Raw genomic sequence first — 13,430 nt, 5'->3', positions numbered from 1 at the left:
TCATGCTAAATGGAAATGTTCATGATTAATCCTTCCCATATATTAACCATATAAAAAAGAAAATTTAAAAAAATCATATAATAAAGAAAATAAAAATAATTATAATATGATAAAATCAGCAGTCTAATTTTATAACATTGCTCTCTGAACTGTGAAAATAATGATTTGCTTATGATCACTAACAAATTACTATAAGTCAATTCCACCAGTAATCTTCCACCGTGAAAAACAGTGAAACTTTTTGGGAAATCTAACAGGCAATTCATTTAGAAATAACAATAGCTACTGCTAATGCCAGGCTATTTAAAGAAATAGACTGGTAGCCTACGATAGAATTCACATTTCCTCCTCTAAAAATATCTGAATTCTCAAACTTAAAAATAAGTTGATTTACTTTATTTTTTATAAGACAAAAGAGTTAATTTAAAACTGAGATATAATTGACATTTAACATTTATTAATTTCAGGTGTACAACATGATGATTCGATATATGTACGAGGGTGAATCAAAAATTATCCACACTCTGGTTATATTAAAAATTCTATAAATTCTACAGCCAGAGTGTGGATAATTTTTAACTCACCCTCATATATACAGAGTAATGATCAACACAATAAATCTAGTTAACAAAAATAAGTTGATTTTTTATAATGAAGAGATCATGATAATTTCTGTTTCATAGTATGAAGCCAATGGACATTGGAAAAGTGTGATGGTATATACAATAACCTAGGATAATCAATCTGGATAAAATATAGGTCCCAATCCAATAATTCATTAGAATATGGTTGGTTCAGGTCATGAGCATATTATATGCAGTGATAAGTCTAATTAATGATTAAAATGGATAATACTTTGTAAGTCTTCTTGATTATCCACATGTGGACATGCTATTCTTCCCAATTCATAAAGTGGCTCTCTCCATCCCTCTCTCCCTGTAATGAATTTGAATAGAATATAGAATTAGGACTATCTTAGAATCTTGAATTAGAGCAAACCCCAAGTGGTATTGTTTAGCACTGTATAAATGCACATTCATATGGAAAGTACTTTGGAAAGATCAGGCATATGGATACCTGAAATATTGAGTGTCTTTCAGAAGTTGCAGTTACTAAGATTTTGGACAAGCTACATGCCACTGCAGCTACTTATACTCTCCTAAAAAAATGGTGAGCTTGCACTTGGGTTTAGAGAAGAGAGCTGCAAATATTAAAAGACAGCATATTTTTTAATACCTAAAATACCCATTTTGCCATGGGTAATGTTTGAGCTATGTCAATATGTAATAAACAGCTCAACAGAACTTACTCAAAGTGAATACAGCATACACCAGAGGAAATCATTGGTGATAGCACTTATATCCATTAGTAGTTCACACCAGTTCTGGGAAAAATGACAAAACTAGAAAGACCAATAGCTCTAATGGTGAATGGTGTGAACCTTAAGACTGTCTCCCTTCTAAAGCAAAGCAAGCAGCCAAATTGACTAATGGGAGTTCCAAATTAGGGTAAGCAAGTAATTTGGAATTATGCAATCATTCTCCCTCAGATGATAAAATATCGGTTGAAGAAGTCAAGGGCAAGAAGACAAAAAAGGCAGAATTAAGGCAATATATAAAGTAATGATATAATAATTGGGTTCTATCTGGATACACATGAACACTTGGGTCACGCTAACTCTTGATAGCATTGCTCCATGTTCAAGTGTATGGGCCAATAATGGTACCCTCGCCAGATTTGCTTACAAGGACTGTAGATAACCCATAGCTGTCATAGGTCAGGCTAAAAATGTATCAGATCTTCACTGTATTTTGAGGAAGGCCCTTGTTTGATTAAATCATCAAAAGTAGTTTAATCCTTTTGCTTTTTAATGGGTCAAGAAAATTCTTGCAAAACAAATTAATGATTGTAGAAGTTTGCCAATCCCTTCCTCAGATGATTGGGTTCTATCAATATTTTTGTATTGTTAATATGATTGTAAAATTTCATGTGGAAATTTCAAGAAATAATTAAAGTGATCATGTGGACCATAGCCAGTTACTAGTACCGAACATGGCTGAAATGCTAGGGCTAATGCCTCGCTCAGCTGCTGGAGGAACCTACCTGAAATGAGTAGGCACGGGTATATTTAATATATGCAACATGGGCAGGAAAAGGCTCTATGCCCTATCATCTGCCAAAGCTTCTGATGTTATGAAAGACTGTGTGGAATATCAACAGGAAATATATATTTGGGTACGATTTTCTGAGAACTATTTCCTTCATTTAGCTGGGAGTTGCATTACACAGGACCCTAACCAAGACATCCAAGTGGCTTAAAATGGATCTTGACTGTGATAGATAGGCAATCCATTTTGGATTCTGCTTACTTTTCAACTGAATCAACAACATAGAACAGTATTAAGAGTGTCAAAAACAGTATTTTGTATCAATTTGTTCTCCTCAGCTATATTTCCCAGTATATTATCAGAACGAGGAATACATTTCCCTGCTGTCAATATTCTAAAATGTTCCATATAGCATTATATCACATGGATGCATGCTATCCTTTGTGACTCGCAAGGTATTTGTTTGAGAACTGGGAATGAAAACTGACTATCTGTTAATAGAAATTAGAAAATAATATGGATAAAAAGTGTTGGCTGGCTCAAATGGAGAAATTTGTTCTTCATCTAAATGTGAGGGTGAAAAACAGGACACTTTTGAAAAGGTTTGGAGGATACAGTACTTAGATGGAAGAGGTATAGGATCATGTGATCACCCTACTGTCTATTTTTCCTGAGGTACAGATTATTCCATTCTCTTGAAATGGGGTGGGTCCAGGATAGCTTTTGTGTGACTTGGCAGAGTAAAGCACTGATGTTTAGAGCATTATTTCAGTTTTTCTAAACTTGTCTATGAATTGTCAAAAGTATAATGAGCTGGAAAGTGATTTTATCTTATTAGCTAAACAAGGACCAAATGATGTTAAGTAATGATGACTAACTAGTTATAGAGATGGCCCCATCATCCTTTATTTCCTTACTGAGAAAAGGCACTATAAGAAGATGCAGCAATTCCAATCCTGCTACCTGAACTGGAGATAGGCAGCATGGTTGAAATCATTTTGGTCACTGATTCTGCACTGAGATAGGTTATAAGCTGACAGTAGAAAAGGGGAAAATTCTTGCAGTTGATCATGAAGCACATAAATAAGAAATGTGATTGTAGAAAATGCCCTCATTTTTTTTTTCTCATAATACTATCTTAAAGGGGAATTATATATTTTGTGTTACTCTCAGATGTGATGCCAGGACATAGCTGCTGCTGAGAAAGCTCTAAGTTTTTTTTGTTTGTTTGTTTGTTTATTTTTAAGTTGGCTTTTTAATTCTTTGCACTCAATTTTGCTTACAAATGTTACTAGGTTTTTCAGTTTCATCCCATATCAGAACTCTTTTTGACGTTTACTTCTCAAAGTAGTATATAGTTATTTCTTGCAATTAATGTCAGCAACTATAGAAAGCGTCTCTAAGACACAAGAATTCAACATGGTTGCTGCTTTGGAAATAATTAACATTTTGAGTTATCTACACTAAGACTCATGTATTGACAGGCAAAATGTTAATGGGCAAAATATGGAGATTGAGAGTAGGAGGACTAAGAAAAGATGATGTTATCTTCTACTACAGACCTGCTTAAAAAGACTCCATTATTTACTCTGATACTATCACTAGAGATGCAGTTTCTGCTAGATCATAGGTTGGCTTTGTAGTTGTCCATTTTATATTTCCTTTGCTAAAGAAGAGCAGACTTCAGCAATTAGATTGCTCAACCAAATAAGCAGAGACTTTTAAGTTACCATATACTTTAACTATGAGAAATAAATTATTGTCTTAATTGGTTTAGCAGCCTGTATCTGGAAAGGCAGCAAAACCCACTTTGTTTCAAAATTAGAAGGCCAACTCAGAGGCTGCTTCTAAAATGCCTATCTTCTATCATCAACCAGTCAAAAAGGTGAACCTTCATGAACTCAGTAACTTAATAAATGTAAAAATGAACTCATCTATCAACACAATGTTGAGCCCACAAAACCAAAAAAGTACATCCATAAGGTAGGAATTGGTTTGTATAAAACAAGAGGGTATATATCCTCTTATATAACATAAGAGGAATATGTATGGTAATAAAAACAGTCTATAATAAACTTATAAAGAGATGATTTTGGTTTACATGTAAGTCTCCTTAAACTGACCATGACTGAATGATTGAAAATTTTCTTCTCCTAACATAATGCCCATTCATTATAAGCTAACCTGGACTTAGTTTCTTATAAATCTCTTATGTCCTTGGATTTATCTGCTACATCCTTACTTTACAGCCATTTAACTTATAAGCTGGGCCTGCCCAGCCTGCCTATAAAGCCTCTCTTCAGAAGGATACCAGATGCATTAAACAGAGACATCTTCTCGTAAAAACCTGCACTTCAAAATAGCATATGAATGAACCAGTAGTTGGCCCTCCAATGTAGCTACCTCTCATTTCACATTATCACATAAACAGTGCAGTTTACTAACCACTCCTTCCTTACAGAAAACTCGGTAGGCGTAAAAAATTTTTGTTGCATTTCAAAACACATTTCAATACTTATTAATTCCAAAAATCCGAACACCATGTAGCTGTGGCATTTTGGGAATTAGCACACTCAGGAGAGAAGCTGTGTTTAGGATGAAGTGAGTTGGATCATACTTCGTATAGAAACTTGCCAGAAAATATCTGAAAATTTCCATCACTTACAGAATTATTGGAGAAATTGTGAAAAACTTCCGCGAAGATGTAAACTGTACTCCATAGTCCAGTTGTTCCCAATGAGTTAGGAGCCTTGCTTTACCCTGGTCAGGAGTTTCAAAAGGTGTTCCTTTTACTGCATGCAAAAATACATACATCCCCAGATTATGTATAACATTTGTTAAGGTCCAAGCAACAGGAACACTGAAGAAGGGAATACTGAGTAAAACAATATGAAGCACGCCAACTCCCAATGCATATGTTAGCCACATACCCCGGCTGTTCATTACACGGGTATTTGGATTCACCTCACTGTGGGCAACTCCAACATTCATGTTTGCGCCTCCGCCTTACTCCCGGCGGCTGGCTCGGAGCAGTACCCGCTCCGCGGTTGCGGCGACGGCGGCGTCTCAGGCCAAACCAGCTCTAAGTTTTGATTTCCTATAAGAAGAATAATTATACGTAAGCCACTGACAAGAATTTTTTAAGGCCCCTGTATATATAATTTAGAGAAAATACATTCACTAGCATCATTTACTCATCAGTCTCCAAAATAGTTATTTGATATTATTGATTGGGTTAATTTTTGGGTTATGCTTGTTATATCTATTCTTCCAAAGACTTGAAAGAATTCTTACTTTTGAATCACGTTAGGCGTTTTGATACTGTCAATGGTTAGCTAACAAACTTAGTTGTTGTGAACCAGGATGATGCATCGTTAAGACAAATGTCTGAATATGAAGGAATACAAGTTGCTGCTGTCTGCTTGGTGTGGTAGCACCTCTGTTGCTCCTTTACTGCAGATGAGAAATGAGATTGGAACACTACACAAGGAAGTATCAGAATGGGGTCAGGATGGGGTTTGGGTAGGTGGATACTGGCATGACCTGGTGGTCAAATGCCTCTGACTTTTTCACACCTAATATTTAAGAAAGACAATTTTGAGAAACCTTATGACATGCTCAGATGTAACTCTACCTATTGGTAGCATATTCTCAACTAATAACATCTCAGGGGACACAATGTTGGGAGCACATTCAGAACACTTTGATAATGTTTAGGCCTCATAATGCACTGGCAACAATATTTGCCACTTAGCCAACACTGTCCCAAAGTTCTTAGGGGTCTTGTAACTTGATGTGCTAGGGAAGGGTAGATTATTTTTCTGGACCTTCACTAATATACTGAGAAGGTCTTATTACACCAGTTAAGGACACGAGAAGTTTTATAAGAGGTTAGAAGAATGTGGCAATTGGCCAGCTACTAAACTAAGCTGTTTATAATACTAAGAGATGCAAAAAAAAAAAAAAAAGAAAAGATATTAGAAGGACAACTCGCAATCTTGGCCATTGGTGCCAAGTCTTTACTAAAGTGTAGAAAAGGAATTTTGGTGCATTTAACATTTAACTTAGGTGTTAAAGGATAAGTAGAAATTATGGAGTCAAACATGGGAAATTTATGTCAAATAAGTATTCAATATATGAAAAAAGTTTAAATTTTTAAACAATACTGAAAATGTAAGACATGCTGAATTATTTTGTTTTCATTATCAGATTAACCCCAAATCAAATTCTCACACACTGACATACACAAGAAGTATTCCATCTTAAGATTTGCTGAAGTTGTTTAGCATATTCTGTCCCAGTACCTGAGCATGTTTTAGCTTCTGATGCATTTTGTTGTACAATTTTCCACAAACCAGCTCCATTCTCTCACCATCTCCATATAATTGTCCCAAAGAGAAAATGCACTTTCTTGAGGTAATAGAAGTTATAAAAATAATTGTCATTGATTGGTAATCATCTTATAGCTGGAATAAGAGGATGACTTTCTCAAGGATTATTTTATCATAATAAATATTTAATAATTGATTTTAATGCATATTATGCATAAGCAAAGACAAGGTCATATAAGCTTGAAGGATTATGCAGATAAAAATTTCAATAGAAAATTTGTAGGAAGAAGTAGAGGGTAAGTTTCAAAAGTATAATATTGACAAAGGTTATTTTTATATATATTTATATATTTTATATATATTTATATGTATATATTGTATATCATTAATATTAATATATATCAATGTTTTATATTATATATTATATTTTATATGTAAATATATGACTATATATACACATATATACATGAGAAATAAAATAAAATACTTAGATGACCATACCAGAAAGAACAACATCCAAAATAAAATAGGAACTATCCCATTTCCAATCTTTTTTCCTCTCTCCCTCTGTTTTTTAAGAACATTTCTGGTTTCACATATTTTGTTTTATCAGCTGCCTGTGTGTGTGCACGTCTGCCTGTTTTCATGCAGATATATTTTATCTATTGCTGCATAAAAAAAGTCCCAATACTTGCCAATATAAGCACATGCATATTATCTTTATTACTTCCCAGTTTCTGTGGGTCAGGAATCTGGGAAGGCTTAGCTGGGTCTTAGCTCCAGAAATGGTTCAGGTTCAGTCTCTCACAAGAAGGAAATCAAGATGTTGTCCATGGCTGGGGTCAGGAAGGTTAACCAGGGAAGTATTCACTTCTAACTCACTTTCAAGGTTGTTGGCAGGATGTTGTTCCTCAAAAGCTATTGGACTGGAAGCTTTAGTTTCTTGCTGGCTATTGCCAGAGGCTACCCCTCAGTTTCTTGCCATAAGGACCACTGCATCAAGATAAGTTGCCTCAACAGAGCTCATACAGTAAGTAATAGAGTCTGATATGGAGATGAAAATAATTTAATCATCGAAGTGACATTTCCCTTAACATTTTTCCTTTCTGTTTTTCAATAGCAAGTTATTCAATAAGAGAGATTTATAAAGGGCCATGAATACCAGGGCCAAGTGTTATTAGGGGCAATTTTGAGGCTGCATAACACAGGTTATGTGTATAGGTGCTGAGTTTTCTTGTTACATACACTGTGCTTGCAGGCTTGGTTTGATCCTCCTGTTTTGTTTTGTGTTGTTTTGTTTTTACCTTCACTTTCTAAAATTGACCATTACACTTAATTTTCTTTTTTTACCAATGTCTTGTGCTTTCTGGCTGCATAGTCATTTAAGAACCTTGTGTTCACGGGCAAGGCTTATAAAGCAGAATGCCTTATAATGTGTTCTGATTAGGCTATGTTTGGGTATTTAAAATTTTCAAGATTTTCTTTCTTACTTTCTTTGTTTCCATACTTTCTTCTTTTCTTTCTTCCTGCCTCCAATAAGTTAGACCTTTTGTAGAGGACTATTTTAATCTTCTGACTATACTCTGTAATCCTTAGTGACTGTTTTCAGCCTGGTAAGCAAATTGAACTGGAATTGGGAGTAGTTTTCACCATTCAGTTGATAGATTTCTTTGATCGTTCCTATTAGTGTAAGGTAGGTGATTCACACCTGTGTATGGTTTTCCCTTTTTCATGTTTCGTATTTTTTACTTACTCCAAGGAACAGGGCTCTAATTTTCTCCCTGCCTTTAGAGGAGCGGTTGCCTTTCTGTTCACGTTGATGGAAATTTTTGTCTTTCTTATAATCTAAATAATACTTGTTTTCTGTCCCACTTTAAACTCCGCTCTCTGATAATTGCTGCCCCTAATGCATGAATCTTTATGGAGTTTACTTATACAAATCAGAATTCTTTCAACATTGTTCAGGAGAGGTTTAAGCTTGCATGAATTTTCCAAGTCAATTATATCTTGTCTATTCTCTTTCCAGACCTACTTTCATTGCTGCTATTCTAATTTTTCTAATTCTTTTTTTGGTTTATGCTTTTTTTATGTTATAACTTTATTGTTATTATAGTGACTCTTGGGGGTAATGGAGGTAAACACATATGTCCAATCCAACTGTCTTTTCCAGATGTCCTTGATTATTTTTTTTATATTTAGCTTCAGATTACTTTGTACATCTCTACAGAACTAATGTTCCATTAGCTTATCCATGTTTTGCTTAATGGATTTTAAAACACAGCTAGGATATACATGACAAAATTCAAATATCTTTCTTCCAGAACCACTTTCTGCTTCAGTATTTGTTTCATATTTTCTCAAACATGACACTGTCTCTTGCCATCCATATGATGGCTAATGCCATCCTGGCCACTCTTACTTCTTCTTGCCATTGTCTGAATGTATGTGCTACTCTGATTTACAACTGTGGGCTTCTGGAGAGGTTTCTTTATGTAGAGAACAGACTTGAGTACATGGGATGGGGGAGGAGAAGGGGAAACTGGGATAAAATGAGAGAGTAGCATTGACATATATACAATACCAAATGTAAAATAGCTAACTAGTGGGAAGCTGCTGCATGACATGGGGAGATCCACTCACAATGATTGGTGATAACTTAGAGGGGTGGAATAGGGAGAATGGGAAGGAGTCACAGAAAGGAGGAGATATGGGGATATATGTATAAATACAGCTGATTCACTTTGTTGTACAGCAGAAACTGGCACAACAGTGTAAAACAATTATACTGCAACAAAGATCTTAAAAAAAAAAGAGTGAGTGTTAGAATCAATATTTGTCCCTAGAAATACTGATTTCAAAGCATAGGTTGTTTGCATTACACCAAGATGCTCTATAACTGGAAGTTCAAGTCTGAAATTCTCTAGATTGCATGTGTACTACATTAATATGTTATATAACAGATAAACTACAAACGAGTTTTGCAAAAAAAAAAAAAATCTCTGTACTTCCCCTTTGAAAGTAGAAATTGTATATTCAAGAGAAAGGTGGAGGGAGGGGGAATTGGCATCCTAGATAATTCTTTAGGAAAAAACAAACAAACAAACAAACAAAGCTTTTAAAATGCCCATTCTGCTTAATTGTACCATAGATGTGTGTCTCTCTTTACTACAAGCATTTTTTTCTAAACGAAACTCAGTAATCAGATCTTTTTCTATAACTGCCTATTGATTTGTATAACAAATCAGGTAAATTATTTGAAAATAATAATGCTGGTTTTATCTAAACTTTTGTGATGTAAGCACAACTCTAAAAGTTCTCCATTTAACTCTAAGGAAGAAATTTTATAGGGAGAAACATTCTACTTTTTTGTGTGTGATTTGAGTTTGAGTCTTTTCAAATTAGGTAAACCTGTAAAAACATTTCCTTTTTTGTGTGATTTGAAGAGACTGCTCAAGCAAATTGTGTCTCTAGCACATGAAAATTGAATTATGAGAATTTGTTTATTTTGCTGGATCTAAAGTGAAGGTCAGACGTGACTGTTTCTGCTTAGTAAATCCTGAGACCATACTAAAAAAACAAGCTGGGCCACTCAAGTTCAGGGTGCCACATATTATATGGGAGATTTCTGAGAACGTTGAGCTGTGACAAGAGTAAATATGTAAAGTTATGTATGCTATTGTTAGAAAACACCAAAGCACAGCTGTAAAATAAGTGAAAGACAGCCCGAAAGGCCTTAGTATTTACTTCAAAAGTTGGGTTTCTATTTAATATACATATATAGTAATACTAATCATAGCATTTTTATAGATTATTTCATCAAAATTATGTTTCACTGAATTTTCAAGTGTATTATAATGGTTAACTCATTTTGTTATTTAATATAGAAATATATATTCAGAGATGTAAAGAATATCTTTCAAGTGTGACTGACTGTTTCTTAGAAGAAATCAGTTTGTAACTGTGCTATTATTCATCTGTATTGTTCAACATGTCTCCTTTGGGAGAAGTATATGTCAGCATTTTCAAGTAGAAATAATCCATTCTGTTATTAAAGGACCTCAGAAAACATTTCAGAAGAGCTGAAAATAACACCTGTCCATTTTTAAACATTCCTTGAATTAAAACAATATTTCATACTTAAAATTTGCATTGTATAGGACTCAGTGCTATTATAATCCTCAACAGAAGGGATTAGCAGAACACAATTTGAACCATAATGTTAATTACTACCCATAGTCTGTCATAGATTATAGAGTAATTATAGAGTATTTGGTTTTTCATAATTTTTGATTTCCTGCAAATAGTTGGAGTAGGAAATTTATTTAGCAATATTTTGCATAATGTCTACATGTTCCCCTTGTTTTCCTTTCATTATCTTTTTATTTATTTATTTATTTATTTATTTATTTATTTATTTATTTAGCTGTGTTGGATCTTTGTTGCTGTGCCCGGGCTTTCTTTAGTTGTGGCAAGTGGGGGACTCTTCGTTGAGGTGCGCGGACTTCTCACTGCAGTGGCTTCTCTTGTTGCAGAGCGTGGGCTTCAGTAGTTGTGGCACAGGGGCTTAGTAGTTGTGGCTCACGGGCTCTAGAATGCAGGCTCAGTAGTTGTAGCACATGGGCTTAGTTGTTCTGTGGCATGTGGGATCTTCTAGGACCAGGGATCGAACCCACATCCCCTGCATTGGCAGGTGGATTCTTAACCACTGTGCCATCAGGGAAGCCCCCTTTCATTTTCTTTTGCTTTGCTTTGCATTGCTTAGTTTACTAAGTAGCCAACTTATTTTATTTGATAATTAACATTTTATTCTTTTGAGAAAACTGCATAACAACAAAAAATATATACCTACTCTCAAGATACAATTTCATCCTCTACTCTATGGCATGGTTCATGTTTTAATATATTTTTCTTTCATGCTGAAAAAATCATGTTTTAATGATAGAGCAGAGACACCCATCTTTCTCAATCAAGAAATCTAATGTATTTGTTACATGACACGCAAAGGTCAAAGTGAAAATTTTAGTTACCTCTTATCAGAACCAATTAAGTGTTTATATCTCATATTGAACCAAGGAAGTATATCAATATTGCTACATGTCAATGTTGTTGAAAGAACATCCTTTTATAAAAATGCTTTCCTCAATATGAAGTAACCTTTTCTGCCCCAAATTGTTTGACTAAATACTAGAGATATGTTATCTGAAATATCTTCTGGTCTACTCATATGATACCAACTTTTACTATAATATGATATCTTCCTTAGTTAGATACCTTATTATATACTATGCCACAATTATTATCCATCTCTTTAGGTTAATAAAAATTGTCCTGTTATGTGTGTTGTTTCCAATATCTGCCATTGGCTTAAACAGGGAATGGAAGGAGTGTCCTGTTGAGAAACTGCCAGAGGCATTCAAATGAGCCATATGCCATTAGCAGGAATTATTTACTCATAAATCCCATATTTATTGGAAGCATTTTGCAGTTCCAGAAGGTGATCATAAAGTTACCTTGGCTATATTTTGGAACAGTAGCAAACAGAAATTGCTCTCATGAAATCCTTAGGCTGAAGCTATGTCTGATGGCCTGGTATAGATTCTCATGTTGAAAAGAACATCAAGGAGTATGGCACTCTCCAAGTTACTTGACACATATATGGAAAATGGCTAGTACTCTGTCAAAAATTCAAATTGACTTTGTAGGTGCACTAAAGCAAGAACACTAGGACTGTTTTATTTGCTGCAGAATGGCTGGCGTGTATTCTCCATCCACACCATAACTTCGATGTGGCATGCAGTGTTATTCCAAAGTCACTTGATGAGAACAGAAGTATCTCCTCTGGACCACAAGCTATTAATTTTGAAGCTAACCTCCTCAAATTCTCACTTATCAGGAAGAGAGAGAGAGAGATAATAACATATGCACACACTTCTCAAGGTACTGAAGTGTTAAACTATTAAATAAAAGTTATCTGTAAAATGGACAATTTCCTACTCAAAATGTGGGTATATAATCTATTATATACATATTTTGAAAACTATTTGGAAGTACATAATTGACTTATTTGTCAAGGGACTTAAAAATAAACAAAATCACTAATCTAATCATACCTCTTTGGGAAATTTGTTGGAGTAAGATATTCTTAAAAATATTTGACAAAAGGAGGTTTATTCCAGTGCTACCTATAATAAGCATAAATTAGAAATATAATTATCATAATACGTTGTTAACATTTATTCAGCTCTTACGTGATTGACCCTTGTATATCCCTTGCCTTCTTAATCTTGTCAACAACCTAATAAGTTAGGGCTAAATTTTACATGCATTTTGAAAATGAAGTTACTGAATCTCAGTCGGCTTGTGTAAAATAAGCAAGTCTAGCGTCGGAAACCTGCTTTGAACACAAATATGATATTTTTAATATTCATGAGTTGAATGCCAATGTTATTTAGATTATATTGCAAAAGTTTTAATAATGAAACCTGTTTATTACTTGAACCTCTTGCCAACTCCTTGTCCAGTGCTGAGTGCACTTGAACATGAAGATTCTTGACCATTATGATGTGAGAAGAGGCAGTGTGGCCATACAATTGTGAGTGGTGTAACTACTGCAAAGCTACCAGCAGTCACTGGTGTTTGCTTTCATGTTTTCATGCACCCTGCACTCTAAAATACTTACTATGGCAAACATTATTTGTGACATACTTATCACAAAGTCTTGTTCTGTGGTTAAAAAAAAAATCTTGTTAACTTTTTTTTGTTGAAGTATAGTTGATTTACAATGTTGTGTTAGTTTCAGGTGTACAGAAAAGTGATTCAGTTATACATATATATCTATTCTCTTTCAGATTCTTTTCTCTTGTAGGTTATTACAAAATATTGAGTATAGTTCCCTGTGCTGTACAGTAGGTCTCTGTTGGTTATTTATTTTATATATAGTAGTGTATTTATGTTCATCCCAAACTCCTAATTTATACCCCCACCTTCCCCT

At 34.4% G+C, this 13,430-nt stretch overlaps 1 pseudogene; it reads right to left on the bottom strand.

Annotated features, from left to right (window-relative positions):
• Window positions 1–4,586: 4,586 nt before the first annotated feature.
• On the bottom strand, window positions 4,587–5,172 carry LOC130837050 (ORM1-like protein 1; annotated as a pseudogene).
• Window positions 5,173–13,430: the final 8,258 nt, after the last annotated feature.

The sequence above is a fragment of the Hippopotamus amphibius genome, chromosome 15, assembly GCF_030028045.1.
Source record: "Hippopotamus amphibius kiboko isolate mHipAmp2 chromosome 15, mHipAmp2.hap2, whole genome shotgun sequence".
Classification (NCBI taxonomy): domain Eukaryota; kingdom Metazoa; phylum Chordata; class Mammalia; order Artiodactyla; family Hippopotamidae; genus Hippopotamus; species Hippopotamus amphibius.
The sequence above is the reverse complement of the archived record's forward strand: the minus strand, read 5'-3'. Positions and strand labels throughout refer to the sequence as shown.